Source organism: Elephas maximus, chromosome 3, assembly GCF_024166365.1.
Source record: "Elephas maximus indicus isolate mEleMax1 chromosome 3, mEleMax1 primary haplotype, whole genome shotgun sequence".
Lineage (NCBI taxonomy): Eukaryota > Metazoa > Chordata > Mammalia > Proboscidea > Elephantidae > Elephas > Elephas maximus.
In genome coordinates, this window is record NC_064821.1 from 56,769,602 (window position 1) to 56,790,894 (window position 21,293).

Sequence of the window (21,293 nt, forward strand, 5' to 3'; positions counted from 1 at the left end):
TGGGTAATTCTGGTTAATTGAATGTTCTGGGACATGGAAATGTTCCCAGAAATCCTTTTTTGTTCCTTTGTGGCTATTGAAACCTATTCATTCATGTAGTCAGCAAATATTTGCCTCGTGCCTACGCTGCCCCAGGCTCTGAACCAGGTGCTGGGGATACTGCTGTGAATGAGACAGTAGGGCTCACAGCGCGCGGCAAGACATGGGCAAACACACCACCACAACATGGTAGGTCGGGTCACAGACGGGGGAGCGGAGGACACTATGGGAGCCCAGGTGTCCAGCCTGGTGACGAGATAAGAGTTTTTGAGCAGGTGCTATCTATGTTGGGATCATTAAAAAGTCTACCTAGCTACGTACCCAAAAGACTTGTATGTCAATGTTTGTTGCAGCATTATTCACAGTAACTAAAAGTGGGAACAATCTTAAGTGGTTATCCATAGAGTATTTTGGGAATGGGGCAGTAAATGGTATTCTAGGCAGAGGGAACAGCATGGGCAAAGGCCCAGAGGTGAGAAACACCTTGTACCTGTGTGCTGTGGAGCTTAGAATGTTAGAATGTGAGAGATGCGGTATGTGCCTGTGGAGAGAGCGAGATGGTGGAGAGAGCGAGGCTGCAGGCGAATGAGGCCTGGGCGGGGCCTGCTTTAGAAGGCGAAGGCTACAGGAGCACTTATTCTGAATACGAGTTTTGTGATGCGATTCTTTCTCGTAAAAGCAGAGTTTAGAGGGAAACTGAAAACACTGATTCACAGAGGTGGGGCCTCAAAGTCAAGTGGGTGACACAGGCCTGGGAAGGATGGACGGTGACAGAGAAACCAGCTGTGTCTAAGGGGCCACCGCTCCTCGGGGCCTGCACAGTGTGGCCATGGGAGACGTGGTCCTGCGTTACCAGGTCTTCAGATTTATCAAGAAAACAAAAAAAAAACAAAACCAAACAAACAAACAAGCAAAAAAAAAAAAAAAAACCATTGCAGTCGATTCTGACTCATAGGGACCCTACAGGACAGAGTAGAACTGCGCCATAGGGATTCCAAGGAGTGGCTGGTGGATTAGAACTGCCAACATTTTGGTTAGCAGCTGAGCTCTTAACAAGTGCACCACCAGGGCTCCTCAGATATGTCAAGAGAAGCCAGAAATGAGTCTTTTAATGGGAAACCTCCCAGTTGTTAAATGTTGGCAACTAGTTAATAACAACAATAAAACTACTGTGGGCAAAACACAATGCTTCTGTGGGTTGAATTTGTTCTATGAACTGATGGTTTGCAATCCTGGACCCAGAGAATTCTATTGATCACGATTTGCTGGTGTCCACTTGGAATCCCTTATGACCTCTAATGCTCAGCGTGCCCCTAGCCTGCACTGGGCTCTGGGGCACAGCGTAGGGGCTTGGGACATGGCACCAGCCCTTAAGCCTAGATCATAGCTGCCGTCAAGCTGGAAGCAGTTCAAATCAGTACACACCCAAAGCCAACTTGTAACAAAAGCACCAAGTGCTGTGAAGCTTTGAGGAGAGGATGTCCAGGACCTGAGGCTGTTTGGGGAGGATTCCAGGGGATTCTGGGCCTTGTGTTAGTTCTGGGAGGGGAAGGTAAGACTTAATCCAATCCTAAAGAGGGGGTGGACCTCCCAGGCTGGAGGACTAAGGGCTTAGGTCAGGGAGGGTTGGCGTGGTTTTGAACGACTCTGCTGATGCAAACAGGAACCCAAACGTCCACATTCTGGTCCAAGGCTCAGTGCTATGAGCCCTGAGGTCCCTTGATGGACATCTGAAGATAATGTTCTTCCTGCTTTGCTGGCATTCCTGAAACTTTCTCTCTGCTCTCACGGCCACCATTGCTTGGCCCCCGCAATGGAAGTTGCACCAGGCCAGGGGCCATGGCTGTCTCGTTCACTGAAGCCTCCTGCATGACTAGAACAATATCTGGCACATAGTAAGTACTCAGTACTACTTACTTACTGGCTGGTTACTGTGAACCTGGTGTTGTCCTAGGCCTGGGTGATGCAAGCTCTATGGAGCGTATGTTCTTGTGTGGAGACAGACAATGAACAAGCAAGCAGATAATGCATAAGATGATTTCAGAGAGCATAGCCTATGTGTGGCTTGTCACACTGCATTGTAGTGGCTAATTTATTTGTCTCTGCTCCTAGCCTATGGGAACTGAGGGGGCAGGGCTGGGGTCTGTCTGGTTCCTTGTTTCATTCCTAGTCCCTAAGGCTGATGCCTGACAAATAGAGGGTCCTGAAAAAACAAAAACAAAAAACTGTCTCTGTTGGCTGCATTGAATGAACACAGGCTGACAAAGATTTCAACCTACACCTGTACCCTTTAGAGGCTGTAGAACTCATTATTATCAACCCAGGAGTAACTGCTGATAAGCCTGAGTGCCAATTAACTGGCAGATAGAGAGGTAGAGGGAGTGTTTAATAACAACAGGGATAATCTTAACTAATGACCTGATAGCAGTAATTAATTACATCATATCTGGAGACTCTCTGGAATTCTGGGAGGGAGTAACTAGCATTTGGCAGCTTTGAGGGTGGGAAGAGAGGGAGGTGCTAGAATCTGGGTTCCACCAATTTCTTGCTGGGTGATCTTTGGCAAGTTACTCTGAGCCTCAGTTTCCTCGCTCAGAAAATGGGATTACATCACATCGTTGTTCTGAGTGTTCATTGAGCTGATCTCAAACCTCAGTGCCTGCCTGCTGCTAGGATTATTGGTTCCTGTGGTTATTATCGGAGCTCAGGTACAAGGCTGCTAACCATCCACGTTGATTTGGGGTGGCCAGCCCGGGGGTTGGAGGGCTCTCTGTGGCGGCACGTTTTGTGTCTGCGTTCCCCACCCCCCACCCGCCCCGTGTGGAATCAACCACTGCTGCCTCCCAGGAATCTCTCATCATATCAGGGAACTTCTGAGCAAACTGCTGGAAGTGAGGGAGGAGAAATAAGCAGTCGGAGTGAGGGATCTTTGCACCGGAGAAAGTGGGGGAGTAGGATGGTCTGTGGAAGCTTCTGGTGGGAAATAGCAAAGTGGGAGGGGGCATTGGGGGGTGACCTGGGGCAAGGCCCCACCCTCTCAGGCCTCAGTTTCCCCACCTGTACAGTTTAGAGCTTGAGTCTCTCCAAGCCCCCTTCCCTTTGGTGTGACCCCGGCAGGGATAGCCGGAGGGCTTGAAGCCCTCCTGCCATGGGGCGGTTCTGGACAGGGGCACTCTCTTTCCCCTTTTTGGCCCTGGGGTGCGCCCGGCGCAGGGAGGGGGTGGTGGCGGCTGCGGCCCCGGCCACAAGGGGTTAAGCGGTGACTTCAGCCGCGGCGACCCGGGCCCGGAGGGCGGCGGGGCCGGGCAGGAGGGGGCGGTGCCGCGTCGCCGTGCGCGGCGGCTGGCCCAGGCCCTCGCGGGCGGCGGCGGCGGCGGTGGCGGCGGCGGCGGCAGCGGGCGCACTCCCGGCCGGGCCGCGACCTCGCGGGAGGCGCGCGCGGCGCGGCCATTGGCTCGGCGGCGGCCGCTGCGGCGCGGGCTGGGGGCACGGGCCCGGCCATGGGCGCCCGCGGCGCGGCGGGCGGCGGCCTGGGGAGCTCGTGGCGCGGAGCCTGCCGCCCCGCGCCTTTGTGAGCAGCGCGGACAACAAAGCGCCGGCCCGAGCGGCCGAAGCCGGTGAGTGCGGCCCGCGCCGCGCCAGGCCCAGCGGGTCGTGGGGTCCCCGGCGCCGGCAGGCCTGCACCGGGCGGGGGCCTCCGGGGCCCGCGAGACTCTGAGTGCGTTTGTGTGTCTCCATGTCTCTCCAGGTGCCGGCGCCTTCCCTGGGCGGGTGTCTGTGCGTGTGTCGCCGGGAGTCCCGGTGTCCCGTTGCCTGTGTTGACCCTGCCCCGTCCCTCTGTGTGTCCCTGTGCTTCTGCGGGATCTGTGTGCCTTTCTGGCATTCTCGGTGTGTGAGTATCTCTGGGAGCCGGTGTCTTCTCTGTGTCTCTGGGTGTGTTGCTGTGAGCCTGTATATGTGGTTGTGTGTCAGAGTGTCTCTGGGTAAGAGTCCCCTGGAGCTGGGTCTTGTGTCCCTGTGAGCAATTGTCCCTGGTGTGTGCGTCGAGGAGCCAGTGTCTTCCTGTGTGTGTGTAACAGACGGAGAGACATAGAATCCCTGGAAGCCCGAGTCTTCCCTCCCTGTGTGTGTGTGTGTGTGTGTGTGTGTGTGTGTGAGAGAGAGAGAGAGAGAGAGAACCCCCAGGAGCCAGAGTCTTCCCTCTGTTTGTGTGTATGTCCCCTTGTGTCACTTGAGTGATTGCATCACTGGTGTGTGTGTTCCTCCCTCCGTGAGAGTTCCCATGCCCCACTGTTGTCTCTCACATGTCCTTCTGTGTGTCTCCTCATGGCCTTTGTGCATCTGTCTATGTATGTGTTTGAGACCTGGAAGGGGGTGGGCGATGCTGGTAAAGGTAGTTTGGGATGCTCTGTTACCACCCTGTGCCTCACTGTCCCATCGGTTCACTGGGCTCAGGTCTTGCTGCTGCCCTGATCTACTTCGCCTGCTCTGACCTTGGGGTCTCCGGGACTGCATGAAGTCAGGGAAACCTTCAGTCGCCTCTGTTCTGGGTCAGCCTCTCCTCCCTGGACCTCTGCCCAGAGGCGGAACTGGGATGGCCCGCAAAGGAGGGGCTGTGGGAGGAGAGGATGATCGGGTCACTGAGGAGGCCTCGGCTGCAGAGTCCTGTCAGGCCTGGGCACTCCCTGGGCAGGGATGCATGTCCAGGGTGGGCCCTACTGAGGATGGAGACTGGCCTCCAGGGCCTCTGGGGTGGGGTTCTGAGAGGGACGCTAGTCCTGATGCAGGAGAGGTGGTGCCACTTCTTCTCTCCTCTTTGGGGATCCCTCACAGAGGAGCCTGTGTTCCTGGGGGAGCGGGCTCCTGGGACAGGGGGTCAGGAATCTTGCCTTGCCCTGAGATCCTGTGGGCCCTGCCTCAGCCCTCAGCCAGGAGGTGGTGGAGGTGGGCCACACCTCCGATATTTTGAGAGCTGAGTGTCTGACTCAAAGTCCTTGGCCTCCCCTAGCACCCCCACCAGGAGAAGAAGGCCCCGCCCACCCACAGGCCCATCTGCTCCTCCGTGGGTGTTGGGGAGAGAGGGCAGGCTGAGCAGGCTCATTAAGGCACACAGCCCTCCGCACAGCCCCTGCCGAATGGCCGTGGGCTGCAGCATCCAGCTTATCCGTCCATCTGCCAGCACTGGACCCCATAGTGTCCAGTGTCCTAGAAGGGCACACAGACTACAAAGAAAGGAAGGGATCGTCTGGGAATTGCCAAAGCTTCCTGTAACTGTGGGCGAGGGCTTTTCTTCCCATTCCTCAGGCTCTCAGAGTGAAGTACAGCCCCCCCAGTGGCTTATAAGGCCTCATGTTGTACCCCTGCCTGACTCTCACTCTGGTCCACCACACTCACCTTCCTGAGGTTCCCCTCACCCCAACTCTTCTTGCTCCCTTCCAACACGGAGCCTTTGCCCTAGACGTTCCCTCTGTCCAGAACATTGGTCTTATCCTTCACCTCTTTCAGTTTTCACTTGGGGTCACTTCCTCTCTGGCTTATCAGGCAGGTTCCAGAAGCCTGGTTCATGATGGTGTTACAACTTGTTTTGGAGCCCTTACCTTGGTGGGGGTGGCTGCTTCAGGCCTCCCAGTGGACTGTAAGACTTAGAGAGCAGACTCCTTGTCTGTCCTTGATCACCAGCCTAGACACTGAACACACAATAATAAAAAAAAAACAAGCTCATTGCTGTTGGGTTGATTCCAACTCATAGCGACCCTGTAGGACAGAGTAGAGCTGCCCCATAGGGTTTCCAAGGAGCTGCTGGTGGGTTCGAACTGCCGACTTTTTGGTTAGTAGCTGAGCTCTTAACCAGTGTTCCACCTGGGCTCCAGACACACAATAGGAGCTCAATAAATAGTTGCTGAGTCAGTGAAGGTCCAGTAACTGATGGCTCCTTGGTTTTACTGTTTTAACTTTGGAGGACCTGGCGGACTCCTTGGGTCTCAGGTACAAGGTTAGTATGAGGAAGGCCTACTATTAGACAAGTAGTAAATAAATTAACAAAAATTTATTGTTATTGTTACCTGCCTTTGAGTTGGCACCCAACTCATGGAGAGCCCACGCACAACAAAACGAAATGCTCCCCGGTCCTGTGCCATCCCCATGATCGGTTGTGAATTTGACCATTGCGATCCATAGGGTTTTCCGAAGTAAATCATCAGGCCTTTCGTCCTAGTCCATCTTAGTCTGGAAGCTCCACTGAAGCCTTTTTAGCATCAAAGAAACTCACGGGCCTGCATTGACAGATGGGTGGTGGCTGCACGTGAGGTGCGTTGGCCAGGAATCAAACCCAGGCCTGCTAAGTGCCACGTGCTGGCTAGTTACTTCACAAATATGATCTTTGAACAGAGTGGCAAGAATATAATTTTTTTATCAGATAAATTTTGAAAAGATAATGTGGGCGTTACATATGATGTGATAACAGTAACTTAGATTTATATTGCTCTTTCATATTCATTATCTCTTTGTTTCTACAACAGCCCTGGTAATTAGGCAGGAGGTAGGTTTATACCCATTTTACAGACGAGTGAAGTGAAACGCGCAGCATTTAAGGTTATGCCTAGTCAGTGAAGGAGCTGGGACTCGAGCCTGGGTCTCCCTGCCTGCACATTCTTTGCTTCCTTCTGCACACGTGTCTTCAGAGCCTTTGTATTCCCTGCACCAGCTCAGCGATGGAAGCTGAGACACTGTCCTTGTCTTCAAGGGCCTAAAGCCCAGGAGGGGGAATCAGACTCAACAACACAGTGTGCCAGAGTTTTCTTCCCACCTTGCTGCCTGGGCCCCAGCTCAGCTCCTTCCTTGCCATATATCGCTGGAGAGTTCCTTAATAAATGTCTCTGCCTCGGTGGAAGGTGTCAGAGCTGCCTTCCTTCAGGGTCCTGGTCTGATAGAGCTCCCAGGAGTGACCGACCTGCCCTTACAGAGCCTGCACTGGACCCTGGGCAGTGGAGCGCTGAAACCAGCTTGTACTGACACTCCAGAGCCGAGTGCTAAATTTTAGGAATTTTGCCAGCTGGTTGTTTAAACACAGCCATTATATATATATAAGAAAACTAAGTCTATAAATTTATAATTAAATACATTATATTAAAAACAATGGCAAGAAATACACAAAATATACCACTTCCTAATTATTTTGCCACGTTTTACGTTACCTACGCATTTGAGGTTATTTCCATCTACTATATGGGTATATAATGTATATGGATACATAATTGTATATGAACAGAATGATATGCCACTGTGCATCGCTCTCCAACTCTGTGTTCAGTGATGCTGTGCTGGTAGCTTGAAATCAGCCAAGGCAAGAGCATTTACACCACAGAAATTGGCAGACACTACAAATCAGTGCCCTCCTCCCCCCAGAGCCTGTTGTTAAACACTGACTAGCACACTCCTGGCCCTGAGGATCCAGCAGTGCTAGTGCGTAGTCCCAGCTCCTCCTCAGGAGCTTACATCCTGGTGTGACACTGCTCCAGGGTTGATTTTAGGGTTCTCGTGGGTACAGAGTGAGAAGGGCAGCTGCCAGATTGGCCTGCTGTGGTGGCGGGGTTGTATCTTGCCCTCAACTGGGGTTGCATGTCTCCGTTCCAGAAACAGGGTATTGCCATGTTCCAAGAAGAGGGGAAATGCAATGAGGAGATTCAGGTAATTGAGAGCCTGCTCTGCTGTTGACGAGTAACCACACTCAGGATGACTCAGGCCTCTGGGAGGCAAAGTGGCCGTGGTAGCTGAGGACAAACTCTGGACAAGTCAAGTAGCTTGGGGCTGGTGGTGATGTGATGTCCAGGGTGGCTAGAGCTGTCTGGGGGTGGCTTAGCAACAGTGGGCCTGACCCATCCATATGGAATTGGGAACAGCATAAGAGAGTAGAATCAGACTGCTGAATGGACAGGCCAGAACTCTTGTGGAGTCTGTGATTTCGGGACACATGCACAGTTACATCCAGTGGAGGTGTGTGCAGAGTACAGCAGGAGAATGGGGCTGGGGGAGGGAACGCGTCTAGGCAGAAGGTGCAGCATGTGCAGAGGCCCAGAAGCATGAGCTGTTGAGACTTCAGTCTGGCTCAGGTGTCAGGGCAATAACAGTCTGCAGGGCTTGTGGCAGAGCAGGGGATGAGCTGAACCTTCCTCATGTCAGAGGACATTGCATCAGCTGGGCACTACCAAGGAACCCTGCCAGCCTCGCCTGTCAGGGGCATTTAGAAGCCGGTGGGAAGTGCAGCAGCTAACTCTCATTTATACGCTGAGCAGATCACTCCCTTCACCCCACGGATCTTTAAGGTTTCTTTTCTGTTAGCTCCCAAGCTTGCCGCTGCTCCAGCCACTGCATCTATGGCTGGTGGATTCTCAAGAAAGATGTACGTTTTAATAAGAGGTCAAACAAAACAGAACTGGGAAGGCGGGTCGCTGCTCTTATCTGCTCCCCAATAATACCAGGAAAGCCAAAGGTAAAAACAACGGACATTTAGGCTCTCCAGTATTTTGATTACCCTGCTACTTCTGCTGTCCGTCCAGACAGATAATTGAGAGCTTATTATTTGTTTAAAGGCAACTTATATTTATTCTATACCTGTATGTGCTAGGCATTTTTCATGCATTAATTCATGTAATCCCCATAGCAATACTGCAGGTAGATGCTATTATCCTATCTTATAGACAAGGAAACTGAGTCTCAGAGAGGTTGAGTGACTTCGCCAAGGTCACACAGCTTGTAAGTGGCAGAATTCAAATGCAGGCAGACTCTGGTCATAGCTGGGTTCATCCACCCTGCAGCTTAGGGTCAAGGCTGAGAATAGAACCCCAGTGGCCACAGGGGCCCCCAGACTTGGAGTTAGGAGAGAGCTAATAATAATGGTTCATTTTTTATGGAGCAGCAGGCACTCTGCTAAGCATGTGGCTTGCAGGAGCTTGTTCAGTCTTCAGCTGTCCTGAGAGGTGGGTTGAACCATCTCCATTTTGCCCACAAAATGGAGGCCCAGGCAGGTTCTCTCATTTGCCCAGAGTCATACAACTGTGAGGGGCGGAAGCGTCCTGGGAACCTTGGTCTGCTTGCCCAGGGTTCCAGCTCTCAGCCCTGTATCCAGAGCAATGCCATCCTCCCTGGTCCTGGCTGGGCCTTGACAGCCCTGGGTAGCGGAGCCCATCTGCCATGGGGACAGAGAAGGATGACTGACCGCTTGGCCTCAGTGTGGGTTGTGCCTACCTCTTGTTAGAGCCTGGTGCTGAGCTCCGTGCTGTAGGCTTCCTCTCTGCACCCCCTCTTGTGGTTGAGGGGATGTTGGGGACTAGGCCCCCCACTGCTCTTGCAGGTACATCTCCAGCCCAGGGGTGTGCAGGTGGCTTGGGTGGCCCCTGCCTGTGATGGCGTGCTGAGGTGGCATTGTTGTCTCTGGACCATTTCTTCTAGAGGCTGTGCCCAGTGAAAGTCCTTTGAGTGCTGTGCCCAGTGAAAGTCCCCTGTCTGTAGCTGTGTGATTGGTATGCATCCCCCAGTGCTGGTTGTTAGCATACAAGGCAGGCACAGGCCCTCCTTACTGCCCTGTCTTCATTGTTTGAAGTGGGCAGACTTGGAGAGAACTTTAAAAATGTGACTTTTGATTCAATTTCCCTAGAAAAACAATGGTTTAAATGAAGTAGGAGAATAACAGTCTCCGGAAATTGAAGAAAAATATTCCTGAACCCAGGCGTTACCCAGAACCTTTGGATCTATTTAAAATAAGGTTTATTTTATTTTAAATTATATATGTAATTACATGACCGTTGAAGTCAAGTTGGAAAACACTCAGAAGAAAATTAAAACCACCCTTTATTCCACTGCCTAAAGACAACCTCTCTCAGTACTATGTGTACCGTTTATTCATCTGTTCAATTGGCAAGTCCTGATTCAGGGCCCACAAAGCGCTGGGCCTGCGCTGGGCTCTGGGGGTCAAGCCACACGCTGCCCCCTGCTGGGCTTCTTCCCACACGGCCAACTCATTTGACCCCTCTGTATCTCAGTTTCCACATCTGTAAAATGGGGATAGGTCCCTGGGTGGCACAACTGGTTTGCATTCAGCTGCCAACCTAGAGGTTGGCGCTTGCACCCACCCAGTGGCACCACAGGAGAAAGGCCTGGTGATCTGCTTCCCTAAAGATTACAGCCAGGAAAACCCTGTGCAACACGAGGTTGCCATAAGTCAGAATCGACTCGATGGTGTTAAAAGATAATCAAAGCACAAATTAAGTATATGGGGTTTGTTCGAGCAGTTATTTGGTATGCATACAGAGAGATCATTTGCTTTCTAAAAAAAACAAATGGCTCAGTGCAGACTAGTTACAATGAGACTTTCAAGGCAAAGAGGAGGAAACAGTAAAAAGTAACCATTAGCTGGCTAGTCTCAACATGATTGATTGAACCCTGCCCCCCTTTCTGAGATCAGCTGACCTTAGGTGCTTCTGGGCCCCCCTCATTCATTTGCACAAATCCTTGGGTGTAGTCTAGAGATTTTAAAATAACTCTGGTGGTGCAGTGGTTAAGAGTTCGGCTGCTAATCAAAAGGTTGGCAGTTCAAATCCACCAGCCTCTCTGTGGAAACCCTATGGGGCAGTCATAGGGTTGCTGTGAGTCAGAATCGACCCTACGGCAACAGGTTTGGTTTCTCTTTTTTTTTTTTGAGATAGGGAGTTACAAAGGTTATCTCTTAAGAAGCAAAGGAAATTGCCTTAAGTTAAATTCTTTTCCCAAGATAAACCCTGAGCTAATTAATGGTAACAGGTAGATGTCTTCGTCACAGTGGGGAAATCAGCTTTATGGTCAGTGTATCTCCACATCGTTTCTTTTTTTAAAAATATTTTTTGTTGTGTTTTAGCTGAAAGTTTACATGAAAATTAGATAATAATATTAAATAATAAATTATTCCATGCCATTGGTTGCAGTTTTTACAATGTGCCAGCTTTTTCATTATTTCCATCTTCGTTTTGTTTCCATTGATCTAACTTCCCTTCCTTGTCTTCTAACCTTTGCTTTTGGGTAAACGCTGACCCTTTGGTTTCATGGTTTCATGTAGTTAATTGTTTAAGGGAGCGTGTTACTCACAGGGAGGTTGTTTATTTTATAAGCCAGTTTATTACTTGGCTGAAAGGTGACTGTAGAAATAGCTTCAATTCCAAGTTCAAAGGGTATCTTCGAGTGATAGTCTCAGGGATTCCTCTAATCTGTATCAGTCCAGTAGGTCTGGCCTTTTTTAGGAATTTGAGTTCCGGTCTATATTTTTCTCCCATCGTATCCAGTACCTTCTATCGTGTCCCTGGTCAGAATGGTCGGTAGTGGTCACTAGGTCCACATTATTTCTTTGGATCTGTCCTTGGGCGCATTTCATGTTGGTCAGTGACCTTTGTGACTGTTCCTGTACACTCAGAGGAGTCTGTCAATTCCTGTTCCAGTTTCTTCCTTTTAACAATGGCAATGAGTTCTTTTACTTATTTATTTAGAATGGAGATAGGCCTAGTAATTATGTCATAGGGTGTGAGGATTTAACGAGAAAGTGCAGGTAGGGTGCTCAGGACAGTGCTTGGCCCTTGGAAGAGCTTAGCAGTGTTGGCCGTTGTTACAGCAGTGAGGTGGATAGAGCCTTGCTCATGTGGATCTCATATGACGGCAGAGGAGGCAGACAATGAACGAATCAAACACATGCTTAAAGTAACTACACGTTGTGTTGTAAGTCCTATGAAGGAAAAAGTCTGATATGATATGATGGCAATAACTGGGGGAGAGGGAGGCGTAAAGGGCTGGGAGTGTGGTGGGAGTAGGTGATGGTGATGCCAAGTTTGTTAGCTGAGGGGGTCAGGGAAGCCTCTCTGAGAAGGGACGTTTAACTGGAGACCTGAATGACGAGGAGAAGCCACCCACCCATGCAAAGAAGATCTGAGGGAAAAGTGTTCTAGGCAGGGGATACAGAACAGCCAATACAAAGGCGCTGAGGCCGGAATGAACTTGGCCTGTTTGAGCAGCAGAAAGCCCAGAGCCTGCAGTGGGCAAGGGGGCGACAGGCAAAGAGCCTGCGGAGAGCGGTGTAGATCAAGGCGAGGAGTTACGATTTTTATTCTAGATGCAGCAAGAAACCACTGGAGTTTTTTTTTGTTTGTTTCACTATTAAAAAAATTATCAATGAAATTTATATAATTTATTAATGAAATATAATCCCTAGATTACAGGTAATATAATACTAACTTCTGTTAAGAAACTTATTTTTTCCACCGACTGCTCTGACAGGGATCACAATAGAGGGTCCTGGACAGAGAGGGAGAAAAATATAGAAAAAATTTCAAATTCACAAAAAAAGACCAGACTTACTTGTCTGACAGAGATTGGAGGAACTCCCTAGGTGATGGCCCCTGGACACCCTGCTAACTCAGAGCTGAAGCCACTCCCAAAGTCCACCTGTCAGCCAAAGGGTAGACAGGCCTATAAAACAAACAATAACACGTGTGAGGAATGTGCTTCTTAGCTCAATCAAGCATACAAGTCCAAGAGAACAACACCTGCCCAAAAGGAAAGATGAGAAGGTAGGAAGGGACAGGACAACTGGATGAATGGACACGGACAACCTGGGCTGGAAAAGGCAAGGGGGAGAGTGCTGACACATTGCGGGGATTGCAACCAATGTCACAAAACAAATTGTGTATAAATCTTTGAATGAAAACTAATTTGTGCTGTAAACTTTCACCTAAAACACAATAAAAATTTTAAAAATTACCTTTTTACCAGATAATTCATTAAGAAACAATGTACTGAGTGCCTATTGTATGACACTACTTGGCTAGGTGCTGTGGGGTGAGGCACAGACCCAAAGACATGTAAGATGAGGCCTTACCCCTAAATAACCCACAGTCCAGTGGAGAGGACTGTGACACAACCACAATATGAATTTAGAAGAATAGGAATAGCTAACATGTATTTGAAGTCCTAGGGTGCTATAAGTGGTTAAGCTCTTGGCTGCTCACCAAAAAAGTTGGAGGTTTGAGTCCACCCAGGGGCACCTTGGAAGAAGGGCCTGGTGATCTACTTCTAAAGAACCAGCCATTAGCCCTATGGAGCACAGTTCTACTCTGACACTCATCGGGCTGCCATGAGTTGGAATTCACTCAGTGGGAACTGGTGTTGGCATTTATTTCAGCCATACTTACCTTCATTGCTCAGTGTTTTCCCAGCATTCTGTCTCATTGTATCACCACGGCAGTCCATTGGAGGGCTGTAGGCTGGAGAGTGACATGATCTGATTTACCTTTGCAGGGATCCTCTGGCTGCTGGAGAATTGACTGTAGGAGACCAGTGAAGCTGGGAGTCAGAGGGAAGATGAGAGGGAGTTGGGTTAGGGTTGTGGCAGTGGAGTTGGACAGAGTGGTTGGATTCAGGATACTTACCGGAGATAAAAATCAACTGGAATTGCTGATGGAACCTATGGAAGAGGGGATGAAAGGGAGGAATCAGTTGTGACTTCTAGATTTTTCATTTGAGTATCTGGGTGGGTGGTGGTGTCCCCTGGAGATAGTTAAAATGGGGGTGGGGATCGTGGTTTTTGGGGAAGTCAAGCATTCAGTTTGGGACAGGCTCATGTTGAGAGGATGATTAGAAGTCCAAGGTGTCTGTAGGAGCCTGGATCCCCAGGAAGAGTTTTGGGAGAGAGTCAACCTTGGAGGTCATTAGCATATAGATGGGACAGGTGGGACCACCCAGGGAGAAAATATGGAGGCAAGGTCTAGGACTGCCTATGTTTACACTTGTGTGAAGGAGGAAGACTCCTGAGAGGAGCCGGAAGGGACAGTCAAGGAGGTGGGGAGGTGGGAGACATGGGTGTATTCAAAATCAACACCGGGAATGGCATCAGAAAAGAGGAGCGATCAGCAAGGCTGCAAGCTGTTGAAAGACTAAGTAAGACCAGGACAGAAAGGTGCCTGCTGGTTTTGTCAACATAGAGGTAGTTTGGGTTTTGGAGGAGTGAAGGGGCTGAAATCTGAAACCGGAATGGGCTGAGGGGGTGGTAGGGAGGAAGCAGAGACAATGTGTGAGACAACTTTCCAGAAGGTGGATAAGGACTAAGGACGGGGACTGGGAAATGATGGTGTTGGTGGAGGGCATTACAGGGTTAAGAATGATGGCTTGTGCTGATGGCCAGAACTGTTCTGACAGAGGACGAGACTGATGGGGCAGCCCTAGGAGCTGCATCTTTGGGTGGAGACAGAAGGTGGTACCCACCACAGTGGTGGGGTGACCTTTGATGAGATCAAGGAAGCGTCTTAGGAAACGGGAGAAGAGGGGCTAGACTAGCATAATATGTGATGGGAGGTCGATAGTTCTGTCTGATGGTTTCAGGTTTCTCAATACAAGCCCGTCCCATGATCAGAGGACAGACTCACCAAGACTACGCGCCCTGGGGAGAGGCCATTCTGTTTAGTGAACTCCAAGGGCAGCCACTGAAAGAACAAGCAGGGATTGCTGTGTCCCCAGAACAACCATAGCAGAACCAGGCGCTCCTCAGCCCCCTTTTCATAGATGGGAAATAGGATCAGAAAGGTGAAGGGCCTTGTCTCAGGTCACATGGTAGGGCTTCAGCCCTCGTTTTCTGACTCCATGGGTCCACGTTCTCCAGGACACCAGGCTGCTGGAGTGTGGGGCCTCAGGCTGGTGGGCAGGGCGAGCCTCCAGGCCTGTTAGAAGTTTGGTGTTTAGAGATCTCGTCCCTACAGGCCCAGAAGGTTCTTCAGCTGGGCCTGCCGTGGGCACAAGTCTGTTGCCTCTGGCCCTGGGCTATGCTCACCTCTCACTTTCCTTTCCCAGAGGTAGTGCAAGGAGCTCACCTGTATGTGCCAGGCACTGGACTAAGCACTTTGGGAGGACTGGCTCATAGAGTCCTCACAATAACCTATGAGGTGCAGGTGCGATTGTTCTATAGAAGAGGAATGAGGACCAGAGAGGCAAAGTTGTAGGCCAGCAAGCGTGCACGCATAGCATGTTGCTGTGGTGCTGGAAAATATGTCACTGTTGTTTCAAATACCAGCAGGTCACCCATGGTGGACAGGTTTCAGTGAAGCTTCCAGACTGTAGACAGACCAGGAAGAAAGGCCTGGTGATCTACTTCTGAGAACTAGCCAGTGAAAACCTTATGGATCACAGCAATGAAAGGGCCAGAGTGAGGATCCAGACCCCAGCAGTCTAGCCCCTTCTGTCGTGACATTCCCAACTCACAGAGAAGTATCCTGCAGCTCGTGGATTAGTTAATTTGTTTCCGTGTGTCTATACTTGCATCTGGAAACCCTGGTGCTATAGTGGTTTAGAGCTATGGCTGCTAACCAAAAGCTTGGCAGTTTGAATCCCCCAGGTGCTCCTCGGAAACTCTATGGGGCATTTCTACTTTGTCCTTTATGGTTGCTGTGAGTCGAAATCGACTTGATGGCAACGAGTTTGGTGTACTTGTGTTCATTTGCCTTCTGACACATTTATTGAGCACTTACTGTGTGCCAGCCACTGGACTAGGGGCTAGAGATTCTGAGATGAGGAAGATATGGTCCCTGCCCACTGGTAACACTCAGTCTGATGGAGGAAGCAGACAGGTTACCAGATGAAGGATGGGAGGGCACCTAACGCAGGCAGAAGAAGGGGCTCAGAGAAGGCTTCCCGGGGGGCCGCCTAAGCGGAGAGCAGTGGGAGAGAGCCAGACTAAGGTCAAGAAGAGGGACGCTTCCCAGGCATGTGCAGAGGCTAGGAATGCGGCGCACACATAGTGGGACCGTACCACGTCTGGGGGAGCAGTGAGGGATGAGGCTGGAGAGCTCTGTATGTCACGCTGGGAGCTTGCACTTTATCTTGAGGGCCATAGTGTTCAATTTTGAGCCAGGGAGTACACCTTCAGAACTTCGTGTCCTGGGTGGAGGCTGGTCTGGAAGGGACGGGAGACACCAGGGGATCTTTTTAGGTCCTTACAGGCTGTTTGATCCCTAGGCTATCCTGTGAATCCTTGTTACTTCCAAATGTTTCCCAAACTCTGCTCATTTCTCTTTCCCCAAAGACGCCTACGACAGAGAGAGGTTAAGCAATGTGTTTGAGGTTGCCCAGCATAACTGGAACTAGTCCCTAGAATGAAATAGCCAGAGGATCAGGTTGGACGCAGGCGGTGAGTGACCCCTGGGAGGGGCACCCTGGAGGCCCCAGACACGTGTTCCTTTGTGGCTTTAAATGTTGCCCTTATGCAGTTTCAGAGAAGAGGTGGCGCCTCTGGGCAGGAGGAGCTGGCTGCCCCTGGGAGCTGGGAACGGGCCCTCCCAGAGCTGCTTGGGCAGTTCAAAGGGTTTCCCAGGCAGCTGCTGCTTCCCCGGTGACTGATCAGGAAACTGCATGGGGCTGGGCCAGGATTTAGTTAACACAGGTCACATGAAAGCAGTGAGGGAGGTGGCCCCCATTGGGGAGGGCAGTTGTATTTATACAGATGCTGGGCAGAGGCCTCAATTTTGGGGGGCCGTGAGAGGTGGGTAGCAGTTCCTGAGCCCTGCCCCCTGTGGGCACCATCACTTTGGGCAGGTTTCTTGGCTCTCTGTGTCTTGGTTACATAGTCTGTTAAGTAGGGATAAAGTTAATGTGACTGCCACAGGACAGAAAATACTAACCAGTGTTTACTGAGGGCCTAGAGTATGCCAGGGTCATGCATTATCTTGTTTTAGTTCTTTGTGACAATCTTCTGAGGTACGTATGGCTATTTTCTTCATTTTACAGGTGAGGCAACCAAGGAACAGAGAGGGTAAGTGATTTGCCTAAAGTCACACAGCTAGTAAATGTGCTTGGACTTGAACCCTGACTTATCTGACTCTGGAACCCTCCCTTGAAATTCCTCTGATCTCTGTCAAACTTGTTCAGTTCAGCATGTGTCTTAACAAATCAGCTGATAGCATCTGGTGGGCCTCCAGAATTCTGCCTACCACAATTTGGGGCACCCTGATCTAGTCCAACTCCAAAGTTGAAGCCTTGGAGCTCTAGTGGACCTAAGCCCCTTGCTCACCATCTCACAGCCCCTTGGGGCAGACCTGGGATGAGAATCCCAGCATCTAGACCCCTGGCCTTCTGCCCTTTCGTCTGCTCCCAGGCCTCAGAAAGGGCACCGGACGGGAGCAGGTGCCTGGTTCTACCTCACTTCTTCCTCAAACCAGCCGTGAGAGCTTGGGCAACATTTCATCCTGCCCCCAATTCCACTTTAAGCCTCAGTTTCCTGTCCTATAGAACGGGCAGGTTGAGAATCTGGTCTCTACCAATGCTAACTGTCCCTGAGTGTGAGATTTCAGGTTTCTAGGAGTGCACAAGAGTCAAACACTTGCCCCCTCTTCCTACTTCCCGCCCTCTGTCTCCTGGGTGTCAGGGTAGGGGTAGCAGCTCGGAGAGTCCTGTGGTTAAATAGCAGCTTAGGCTAACAACTGTTGGCTAAGTACCACAGCATGCCAGGTACTATGCTAGCTGCTGTGCCTGTATTTATTGCGAACTCACCAGGATGGTGTTATTAGCTCCGCTTTAGATGTGATAAATGAGGCACAAAGAAGTTAACTGACTTTCCCAGGGGCCAGAGTCATAGCTGCTGTTGTCGTTACTAGTTGCAGTCAAGTCACCTCTGACTTACGGTGACCTTATGTATAACAGAATGAAACATTGCTGTGCCATCTTCACGGTCAATGGTAATCGGATGATCTACTCTTGTGACCCACAGGGTTTTTGCTGGCTGATTTTCAGAAGTAGATCACCAAGCATTTCTTCCTACTCTGATTTGGTTTGGAAGTGCCACTGAAACCTGTCCACCGTGGGTGACCCTGTTGGTATTTGAAATGCCAGTGGTATAGCTTCCAGAATCATAGTAACACACAAGCCATCACAACATGACCAACTGCCAGACAGGTGGTGGCAGAGTAATAGGGTCCCCTTTATATGAGAGCTGGACCTGGAAGACCAGAGGCTGGGGACATGGGTATGCATGTTGATGCTGCCCCACCGTGTGCTTCTGCAGGGGGAAGGCCTTTCCACATCACATTCCATTGCCAGAGTGCTCGGCAAAACTGGTTCTCTGGGGCTCCAGATGCAAAAAACCACCCAGCCCATCCACCCTTGAGAAATAGTGATAAGGGCCAGATTTGGAAATGCTAAATGGTCGAGTCACAGTGAGGATGGTGCAGGGAGGACGGGGGTGGGGGGATGTGAGCAGCACTTATCCTGCCTTCTGCAAGAGTGGAACCAACTCAGCAGGCCAGCCCAGGAGCATGGGCTTCTGCTGTTTACAGGACAGGGGACTTGGGGCCCAGGGAGAGGACGTGGCTGGCAGGGCGGGTGACAGAGGAGCTGACGGTGGGACGATGAAGTCAGAGACTTGTTTAGAGTTGGAAGGGCCTTTTGGGATCATCTAGCCCAAGCTCCTAATTTTACTTGTGGGACATCTCAGTTCCGGAGATGGGCTGTGACTTGCCCTAGGCCACACAGCTGATGGCAACAGACCCAGGAACAGAAGAGGACTCCCAGGGAACTGGATCCTCAGCCTCACCGCCTGGCCACTTTCATAGGGCACAGCTTCCTGCCTGGGTCTTGCTGCTGCCCACCCTCCCTCCCTCTCATTAGAAGAACAAGGATGCAGTAGCAATAGTAAAAGCCACAGCCATATTTGAAAGGACTCATCTCACAGAATAGTAGGTGCACTGCTTGCCAGTTCAGAGCCTGGGGGCAGGCAGTGTGCTCTCAAATCCCACCTCCTCAACTTCCTAGCCAGAGGACTTTGGGCAAGGTACATGACTGCTCTGACTCCTTGTGGCCTCCAAGTTTCTTCATGTGTGTAATGAATGACATACTCAGATTTAAAATTGCAGTCCTTCTCAGTGCCTTTAACATGCTGAGTTTTGTTAATCTGCAGGAAAGGGAACATACTCTACTGTGGTTGACACAGTTCTTCGATTGCCGAACATTTCCTCTCCGCCCCCCCCCCCCCCCGCCACAGCCCAGTGATCAGCTATTAACATATTTCAGGACACACGCGTCCCCCCAGGCATACAGATTGGGAAACGCTGATGTCAGTGATTTCTTAGGACTGTTTAAACTCTGATACTGTGGACTGATTGTGGAGGGCTGGGAGACATCCCTACTTAGTCGTGACATTGGACCCCCTCCCTCCCCTATACCCCAGGGCCAGCAGAACCATAACCCCCCCGGCCTGTTTATTCTCCTTTCATTCTCCGAAGCCCCCTCCTCCCTGGAGCATGAGCTCCTTTATTACAGTCTGTGGTGCAGGCGCAGGAGCCTTCTTGGGAGGAAGGTGAAGCTCATGCAGTTCGAGTCATGGCACTGTCCTGGGGCAGCAAGCCTGGCTGAGATGTCCAGGGGGCATCTGCTGTCCCTGCTGAAGGCTCTTCCTGGGGGCCGTGGCTCACCTAGGAGCAGGTTTGCAGTCAAGGAGGATGAAGAGGGAAGAACAGACCAGACAGCTTGCTGAAAATGCAGGTTCTTGGGCCTTATCACAGGAGGTTCTAATTCTGTGGGTTGGGACTGGAACCTCAGAATCTACATTTTTAAAAGTCTCCCCCTGGACTTTGGTCCATCAGGTGGTTCTGGAGTGGTTGTTCAAGAACCATACTTTGAAAAAGGCTGTTAAGACTCTTTGGGCTGAAAAATGCCCAGGGAACAATAATCTGCCCCGGTGAGGGCTGGGAGGAGGCAGAAAGATGGTGACGGGTCCTACACAGCTTGCCCTGAGATGCCCAGCCTGTGCCTTGTGTCATAGTCTTGAGTAGCTGGAGGATTCCTCTTCCCCACAAGCCAGTGTGTCCCAAACCTAGCTGATTAACAGAATTGCCAGGAAGCTTTTGAACAAAATACAAATTCTTGAGTCTCACCCCTAGAGATTCTGAACTAGTGGACATTGGTTGGGATCCAGGAATCTCCATGTTTAAAAATCTCCCTAGGTCTTTTGTTCATTTGTTTGTTATTCATCCAAAAAGTGTTTACTGAAGTCTGCAATGGCCTAGACCCTGGAGAAGGCATTGAGAACATAATTGTAAGGCCAGACACAGTCTTGGACTTTATGTCACCTATTCTGCAGTCTGGCGAAGGAGACAATGATTTCATAAGGACACTTGGCCAGGTTGGGGAAACGTGTCTAGAAAATTGTTGGGTCAAACTAAATACCTGGGGCAAAGTTGGGATACCTGGGTAGCTGAGTGCAGTAAATTCCAGATTGAAATAAACCCTGAGCCTGGCTTATGGTTATTCCTTATGGACTCCTATCCTCTGTTCATTGCTCCATCCATCCATCTGTCCATCCATCCGTTTGTTCATATATCCATCTATCTGTACACCCATCTACCCATCCATCCATACATTCATCTTTCCATCTGTTCATCCATCCATCCATCCTTCTGTATGTCCTTCCTTCCTTCCTTTCTCCATTCCCTCCTTCCATCTATCCATCATCTCTTGAATCTCTGTCATATGCTGAGGACTGCACTGGTTACTGGAAAGAGAAATGAAAGCTATTGTCCCTGCCCTCAAGGAGTTCACAGTCTAATGGGGGAGTCAGAAGACTAAGGAGATTATTTCCAGTCCAGAGTTATAGGCGCTCAGAGGGGTGAGCAGTCAGCTCTCCCAGTGGGTATCATGGAAGATTTCCCTGAGGGTTCACAACCTAGGTTGTAGTTTCCCAGATGAAGTGGGGAATGGCTTTCAGGCCAAGGGAGGGGCTTGCCCTTGGGAAGGCAGGTCATCATGGCTGGGGCAGGTGGGGGAGCCTCTTCCTCTCCTGAAGCTCAGGCTGACTTTTGTTTTCCGTGGGTCCCCATGAGGCTTGACCCACAGTAGGTACTCAGGAAATATTAGCAGTCAGCAAATGGGAAGACAAGGGGTGTCAATAAAGGAATGGCCTTATGGGCTATACTGAGGAGCTTGTGTTACTGTGAGGCCACTGGCAGGGTACAGGCAGGGGAATGACACTGTCACACAGGCTCCCTCTGGCTGAGCAGGGAGAAGAGAGAGAAAGGAGGGTGGAGTGAGGGACTCTTCACACTCTCTTCCTCGGCCTTCAACTCTTTGCTTGTGCAAATCTGAGCCATTGCATTCATGAAACCTGGGTTAGGTGAATGAATGACCCCTTTCCAACAGTGGAACTTCCCTGCGACTCAGAGGGCTTGGCTGGGGCTGGGGAAACAGGGCTGGGGGCCTGGCAGGAG

General features: G+C 50.6%; 1 protein-coding gene across 7 annotated transcripts in view; it reads left to right on the forward strand.

The window, feature by feature from the left end:
* Nucleotides 1-21,293, forward strand: part of ARHGEF10L (Rho guanine nucleotide exchange factor 10 like) — a 201,466-nt gene that overhangs the window by 14,378 nt on the left and 165,795 nt on the right. For 2 of the 7 annotated variants that reach the window (XM_049878077.1, XM_049878078.1), the window contains exon 1: nucleotides 3,531-3,656. The exons of 4 other annotated variants lie outside the window; for them this stretch is intronic. The gene's annotated coding sequence lies outside the window, so the exon portion shown is untranslated. One more of the 7 variants, XM_049878080.1, reaches the window with a different exon arrangement.